Source organism: Sminthopsis crassicaudata, chromosome 6 (genome assembly GCF_048593235.1).
Source record: "Sminthopsis crassicaudata isolate SCR6 chromosome 6, ASM4859323v1, whole genome shotgun sequence".
Taxonomy (NCBI): Eukaryota; Metazoa; Chordata; class Mammalia; order Dasyuromorphia; family Dasyuridae; genus Sminthopsis; species Sminthopsis crassicaudata.
In genome coordinates, this window is record NC_133622.1 from 256290456 (window position 1) to 256298875 (window position 8420).

General features: G+C 39.4%; 1 long non-coding RNA gene across 1 annotated transcript; it reads right to left on the reverse strand.

Annotated features, from left to right (window-relative positions):
* Positions 1–233: 233 nt before the first annotated feature.
* On the reverse strand, positions 234–8398 carry LOC141546772 (uncharacterized). Its single transcript, XR_012483417.1, has 3 exons — positions 8216–8398; positions 1762–1880; positions 234–349 (listed from the first exon to the last, which is right to left on the reverse strand). It is a non-coding gene; the product is annotated as an uncharacterized LOC141546772 (long non-coding RNA).
* Positions 8399–8420: the final 22 nt, after the last annotated feature.

Genomic DNA, 8420 nt, shown 5'->3' on the forward strand with positions numbered 1-8420 from the left:
CCATCCACCCATCCGGGGCTCACACTGCGGCTGCTCCTGTCCCTTTTCCTCAGTTTACCCAAATGCTCCAGGGCAGACGCAAGCCCAGCTTTCCCCCCTTTCTTAGGGGGCAACTATATCCCATCACAGTCCCAAAGCAGAATGGGTGCAGCCCCGTCCGAGGTCACCTTTGTTTCCATCTCCCTTACAGCAAAAAGAGCCCCCCAGCACTGCAGTCTCCGTGGGGTGCGCACCCGGTACTGGCTCCAGGACAGCTCCATCAGGGAGGTGAGAGTGAGGGTCTCGGCGCGCGGTTGGATCTGGAGTCCTCCATCCTGGCTCTGCCACCTGGGCCGGGGCTAACCTGCAGCTGAGGGGTGAGGGGGCTAACCTGCACCCATGGCCCTTGGTCCATTCTACCACATTGGGGCCAAAGAGATTGGGGAAGACTAACGGCCTGTGACAAGGGGGGAGGGGAGCAGGTGGGGGACGGCACAGAACTCAGCCCTCCCACTGCCATCCCACCCTCAGGAAGCCCAGCTTCAGAGTCCAGCCAATCCCGAGGGGCTCGAGCCCTTACCAAGTTCCCCACACAGCCAATGGCCACTGCTGGAGGCTCCCGAGATCCCCCCCAAACCCAAAGCCACTAAGTCCACAAGCCTTGTGGGGTGAGGCCATTCGGCCACTACTGCTCTTCCCCTTCTCCCCTCCCCTCCCCTTGTGCACTCCCTCCTCCTCCCGAGCCCCATTTCATCCTAAGCCCAGGCAGGGTGGCTCAGTAGGGTCAGGGTTTAGACTCCTTCTCCCTCCAAGGCTGACCTGGGTAAGTCAGCTGGCCGGGCCAGGGCAGTGCTCCCCTTCCCCTCCTCCTCCTTCTCCACCAGATAAAGGAAACTGTCCAAGCTCCTCCCTCACCCCTCCGTTCTCTGTCCAGCACAAGGCCTCATTGTGCTCCTGCCACACATTAATATGCAGCCCCCTTCTTCCTGCAGCCCCCCATCCCTTTTCAGGAAGGCCAGGGGCAGCAGCCAGCAAGAGGTGGGGTTTAGGGGGAGGGTCCCACGAGGACAGTGTTTGCCCCCCAGACTAAAAGGGGGCAGATGCTCAGAGCTCTTCCTGCTGCCTCCCTGGGCCTTCTCCCCTGAACCCCCGGGCTCCTGGGAGACCCCAGCCCAAGGCACACAGAGGGTGGGGCATCTTCAAAAAGATGTGAAAGAATAAAGGGGGGGACTGGAGACATAGAGACAGGGAGAGACAGAGACATTGGGCCTAAGGCAGAGAAGGTGGAACGTAAATGGCTGGAGGGACAGACAGACAGAGAAGGAGCCCAGAGACGGTGATCCCCAGGGTGGCCAGGCCTGTGATATTCTGGTCTTCCCTCCCATCATCCTCAGAGGGTCCTTTGCCGCCAAGTGCCCTTGTCCACATCACTTGTTGGTTTCTTCTAGAAATGATTTTGTGAACAACCAGCTGTTCCTTCTGCCCCCTCGTTAGGGCAGCAGCTTCGGGGGCAGGGATGGCTTGTTTTTTCCTTTCTCATCCCCACGCTTGACCCAGCCCCTGACATTTGGCACCTTACGTTCTAATCTCCTAAAATGGCACCAGGACTTCTGGGACACTGTACTTGTAGATGCTTCTGGGCACAGCTTGGTGCCCCGGCAAAGAGAAGGCCTGGAGTCTCTTGTATATGTGATCTCAGCAGCAAAGAGGGCCTTGAGCAAATGCTCCGTGAGGATCTTAGAGGCGGGGGGCCATTCTAATTGAGGAGGGGGCCTGGCTTACCTCCTCAGCCTCGGCCAGCCCTGGCACGCCAGTGCCCCAGGATGGCCTGTGGAACCTTGCTGGAGCAGACATGTCTTTTCTAGTGTTAGAGCTCGTGGGCCCCCACTGGTGCGGCCTCGCTGTGGTTAAGGACAGATCAAAATCAGGTAGCTTTGAGAGAAGGAATTACGAAGGTGGGATACAAGGAACAATTGGTATGAGACGCCACACACTTTTCCCCTACCCTGACCTAGTGGAAGGAAAGGGAGAAAGGGCGAGACAGAGACAGGAAGAGGGAGAGACAGAGAGAGGGAGGGAGAGACAGACAGAAAAAAAAAACAGATAAACACAAAAAGAGACACACACACACACACACACACAGAGACACAGAGAGAGACAGAGAGTCAAAAAGCCAGAGAGAGAGAGACAGGTGAAAATTAGGATGGAAGGAAATACAAAAATAGTTAACATAACTCTAAATATAAGTGGGATGAAGTCATCCATAATACAGAAACAGATAATAGAGTGGATTAAAAATCATATGTACTTGGGGAAACTTTTATACTTCTAAATGCTTACAACAATAGAAAAAGAACAGATTGATAAATCGGGCATGCACCTATAACACTAGAAAAGGGAAAATAAAAAATATTTCATTAAATACTGAATTGAAACTTCTAAAAATCAAAGGAGGGATTAATAAAATCAAAAGTAAGAAAATCCCTAAACTAATAAAGAAAACTATGACCTGGTTTTATGGGAAAATAATATAAACTATTGATTAATTTGATTTAAAATGGAACTTCCCTTAAAATGATAAATAGTATCCATCTAAAATAATCAGAAAATATTATTTGTAATGGAGATAAGTTACAAGCTTTTCCAATAAGATCAGGAGAGAACTAAGGATGACCATTATGACCATTATTATTCAATATTGTGTTAGAAATGCTACTTATGAGCTAGAAACTGGAAGATGAATGGATGTCCATCCATTGGAGAATGGTTGGGTAAATTGTGGTATATGAAGGTTATGGAACATTATTGCTCTGTAAGAAATGACCAGCAGGAGGAATCCAGAGAGGCTTGGAGAGACTTATAGGAACTGATGCTGAGTGAAATGAATAGAACCAGAAGATCGCTGTACACTTCAATGCTGTATGAAGATGTATTCTGATGGAAGTGGAAATCTTCACATAAAGAAGATCCAACTCACTTCCAGTTGATCAATGATGGACAGAAACAACTACACCCAGAGAAGGAACACTGGGAAGTGAATGTAAACTGTTAGCACTACTGTCTATCTACCCAGGTTACTTATACCTTCGGAATCTAATACTTAACGTGCAACAAGAAAATGGTATTTACACACATATATTGTATCTAGGTTATATTGTAACACATGTAAAATGTATGGGATCACTTGTCATCGGGGGGAGGGAATGGAGGGAGGGGGGATAATTTGAAAAAATGAATACAAGGGATAATATTATTTTAAAAATTACTCATGCATATATACTGTGGAAAAAATTCTAAATAAATAAAAAAAAGAAGTGCTATTTATGACAATAAGAGAAGAAAAAGAAATAGAAGGAATTAGAATAAGAAATGAGAAAACAAAATTATCATTCTTTGAGGTGATATGATGATAATGTAGAAAAATCTTAGAAAATCAACCAAAAAACTAGTTGAAATAATTAGCAACTTTAGAATCACCAGCAATTCCATAGCATGCCAACAAAGCTCAGTATTAAGAGATAGAGAAATCCCATTTAAAATAACTATAGGCATTATAAAATACTTGAGAATCTATATGCCAAGACAAATCCAGGAACTATATGAATACAATTAAAATACACTTTTCATATAAATAAAATGAGATCTAATCAGTTGGGGGAAATATTAATTGCTCATTCAATAATTAAAAGGCATTAAAATGTTTGTGGCAGCCCTTTCTGTAGTGGCTAGAAACTGGAAAATGAATGGATGCCCATCAATTGGAGAATGGTTGGGCAAATTATGATATATGAAGGTTATGGAACATTATTGCTCTGTAAGAAATGACCAGCAGGAGGAATACAGAGAGGCTTGGAGAGACTTACATCAACTGATGCTAAGTGAAATGCGCAGAACCAGCAGATCACTATACACTTCAACAACAATACTGTATGAAGATGTATTCTGATGGAAGTGGATATCTTCAACATAAAGAAGATCCAACTCACTTCCAGTTGATCAATGATGGACAGAAACAACTACACCCAGAGAAGGAACACTGGGAATTGAATGTAAACTGTTAGCACTACTGTCTATCTACCCATGTTAGTTATACCTTCGGAATCTAATATTTAACGTGCAACAAGAAAATTGAATTTACACACATATATTGTATCTAGGATATACTATAACATATTTAACATGTATGGGACTGCCTGCCATCTAGGAGAGGGGGTGGAGGGAAGGAGGGGAAAATTCGGAACAGAAGTCAGTGCAAGGGATTATGTTGTAAAAAATTACCCATGCATATGTACTGTCAAAAAATTATAATTATAAAGGTAATAAAAAAATAATTAAAAGACATTGAAACATTCTTAGGGAAAAAAAAAAAAACAGATTTGAAGATAATTGTTTCTTGAGCTCCTTAGATAACAGAAATTCAAAAGCCATGAACAAAGGCAAAAGCCAAAGACAGCAACAGTCAGAAAGTGATAGCAGAGACCAGTAAAAAAAAAAAAAAAAAATTCTAAAAGTACACAGGGCAACAGAGGTAAAGGCAAAGTCAGGTGGAGGTAATAGTTAAAAGTAGGCTTGAGATATATTAGACAGAATCTACCAACAGCCTCTAAATGCATCAGGGGTAGGGTTTCTCCCTCCCCCCCCCAACCATCATGGGACTCCATCACAAAATGGAAAGGTGTATGAGAGGAAGAAAAGGAGTAGGGAATAAAGGGGAATGTGTGATGTACATGACCCAGATTGAGAGCTAGCATGAGGTAAAAGTAAAGCCTGTGGTTTCTCAAAAAGAGAAGAGCTTGCAAGGGAATGGAATAAGGAGGGGGAAAGATTTGGGGGAGGATTATGACAGATTGAATTGAAAAAAAATCTGCAATTTCTTTCCTTATAAGAAATACATTTTTAAAAATATACAAAATAAACCTGAGAGAATGGAAAAAATTTACTATGCCCATCCTATGAAGCTAAAAAATAAGGAATTACAATCACATTATAAGACAAAGCAAAAACATTCAAAAAATAATAAAGAAACTATTATGCTCAAAGGAACCTTAAATAACAAAATAATATCAGCTATAAACTACATACTCTAAGTACCTTAGCATCTCTTAAAGGAAATATTTGAACTACAAAAAGACATGATAGTAGCACAGTAATGACAGGATAGTTCAATACACCTTACTCAATTTTGGACACGTCTAATAGATAAACAAAAAGGAAAATGCAGAATTGAACAAATTGCTGAAGAAACTAAAGTTTAAAATTAAAAGTCATGACATCTTCTAAATGAGATTAGGAAAAAAAATACATATTTCAGTACCACAAGGAACTTTTACAAATATTGACCTCATTTTAGGAATAGAAATATTCCAAACAAATTTTAAAAGATAGAAATAGTTCATTTTATATAGATTATAAAGCAATAAAAATTGTTTCAGGTGCCATAAAAATATAGCTATAGATAGAAATTAAATATGAAATCCTAAATAATAAGTGTGTCAACAAATTACATAAACAATAATCATGTAAAATAAAATGGTAATGATGAAGCAATATACTAAAATTTCTCAGATGTGGTTCTAGGAGTAAAGTAGCCTTCAGGAGAAAAAAAAATTGATATTCCTAAAAACATACATTAACAAATAGAAAAAAGAGAAAATAAATGAACTGTACATATACATAAATAATATATATTTTTAAAACTGGAAAACCAACAATTAAACCAAAAATGAGCTTAAAATAAATTTATTTATTTATTTATTTTTATAATATTATCCCTTGTATTTATTTTTCCAAATTATCCCCTCCCTCCCTCCACTCCCTCCCCCCCCCCATGACAGGTAATCCCATACATTTTACATGTGTTACAATATAACCTAGATACAATATATGTGTGTAAATACCATTTTCTTGTTGAACATTAAGTATTAGCTTCCGAAGGTATAAGTAACCTGGGTAGATAGACAGTAGTGCTAACAATTTACATTCACTTCCCAGTGTTCCTTCTCTGGGTATAGTTATTTCTGTCCATCACTGATCAGCTGGAAGTGAGTTGGATCTTCTCTATGTTGAAGATATCCACTTCCATCAGAACACATCCTCATACAGTATTGTTGTTGAAGTGTACAGTGATCTTCTGGTTCTGCTCTCCAAGCCTCTCTGTATTCCTCCTGCTGGTCATTTTTTACAGAGCAATAATATTCTATAACCTTCATATACCATAATTTACCCAACCATTCTCTAATTGATGGACATCCATTCATCTTCCAGTTTCTAGCTACAACAAAAAGAGCTGCCACAAACATTTTGGCACATACAGGTCCCTTTCCCCTCTTTAGTATTTCCTTGGGATATAAGCCCAATAGCAGCAATGCTGGGTCAAAGGGTATGCACAGTTTGATAACTTTTTGGGCATAGTTCCAAATTGCTCTCCAGAATGGCTGGATTCTTTCACAACTCCACCAACAATGTATCAGTGTCCCGGTTTTCCCACATCCCCTCCAATATTCATCATTATTTGTTCCTGTCATCTTAGCTAATCTGACAGGTGTGTAGTGGTATCTCAGAGTTGTCTTAATTTGCATTTCTCTGATCAGTAGTGATTTGGATCACTCTTTCATATGAGTGGAAATAGTTTCAATTTCATCATCTGAGAATTGTCTGTTCATATCCTTTGACCATTTATCAATTGGAGAATGGTTTGATTTCTTATAAATTAGGGTCAGTTCTCTATATATTTTGGAAATGAGACCTTTGTCAGAACCTTTACTTTTAAAAATATTTTCCCAATTTATTACTTCCCTTCTAATCTTGTTTGCATTAGTATTGTTTGTACAGAAACTTTTTAATTTGATGTAATCAAAATCTTCTATTTTGTGATCAGTAATGATCTCTAGTTCTCCTTTGGTCACAAATTCCTTCCTCCTCCACAAGTCTGAGAGGAAAACTATCCTATGTTCCTCTAATTTATTTATGATCTCATTCTTTATGCCTAAATCATGGACCCATTTTGATCCTATCTTGGTGTACGGTGTTAAGTGTGGATCCATATCTAATTTCTGCCATACTAATTTCCAGTTTTCCCAACAGTTTTTTCCAAATAAGGAATTTTTGTCCCTAATGTTGGTATCTTTGGGTTTGTCAAAGATTAGATTGCTATAGATGTACCCTTTTTTGTCCTTTGTATCTAAACTGTTCCACTGATCTACCTGTCTATTTCTTAGCCAGTACCAAATGGTTTTGGTGACTGCTGCTATATAATATAGCTTTAGATCAGGTACACTTAGACCACCTTCCTCTGACTTTTTTTTCATTAGTTCCCTTGCAGTTCTCGACCTTTTATTCTTCCATATGAATTTTGTTGTTATTTTTTGTAGGTCATTAAAATAGAAAGAAAAGATATTTAAAAATTAGAGGGGAAATAGGAAAATTTGAAAGAAAAATCATAGAAATGATATATGCAGCAAAACTAAAAGCTGTTTCTTTGAAAAGACTAATAAAATTGATAAACCCTTAGCTAATCTAATTAAAAAGAAAACAGGAAAATAAATCAACAAAAAAGTAAACGAGAAACATGAAACATAATAAAATTAGGAGAAATCAAAAGAACAATAAAACATTATGCATTACTTCATGCTAATACAATTGAGAATGCCAAAGAATATCTTGAAAAAATATAAAACTATCCAAAGAACACAGAGAGCCCAATTTCAAAAAAGGAAACAGATTGTAAAGGAAGTACCAAGGTGGAGCTGCGTGGGGTGTACTACTAAGCAGGAGGGGAGTCCTGAGCCCGATGTATTCACAGAAAAAGCCAATCAACATTCAATATCTATACTTAGCAAATTATTCTCAAAATTTGAGAAAGAAAGCACTCTACCAAAATCTTCCTATGAGACAAACATGGTCCTAAAACCAGGGAAGGATAAAACACAGAAAGAAAACTATAGGCGAATATCATTCATGAATTTTCACTCAAAAATCTTAAACAAAAATCATGTCCAACAGACTACACAGAAACATTTATATAAAAAATCATTCATTATGGCCATAACCAATGATGCAAAGATGATTTGACTTTAAGAAACCAATCAACATTCAACAAGCATATTAAAAAACAAAACATCCATAACCACATGATCAGCTTATAATGGGAAAAAAACCCAAAAAACCTTTGATATAGTACAACACTTTTATGCTAATAACTATGAAATACAGTTATAAAGAGAGACTTTTTACTTACGTAAGAGGCAAGTATCTTATCAAGGACTCCGCGAAGCTGCTGGTGGATGATGAAGGTTCCTGGGAGAGCTGACGTTCAGAAAAAAAATGAGCGCTTCACTAAGACAAATAACAGCCTGTCATTTCTTCCCGTTTCTCTATTGGCTGGCTACCGCAGGGTTTACCTATCCGGAGAGCGTGGATATCATCTCCACCCCCACCCGTAG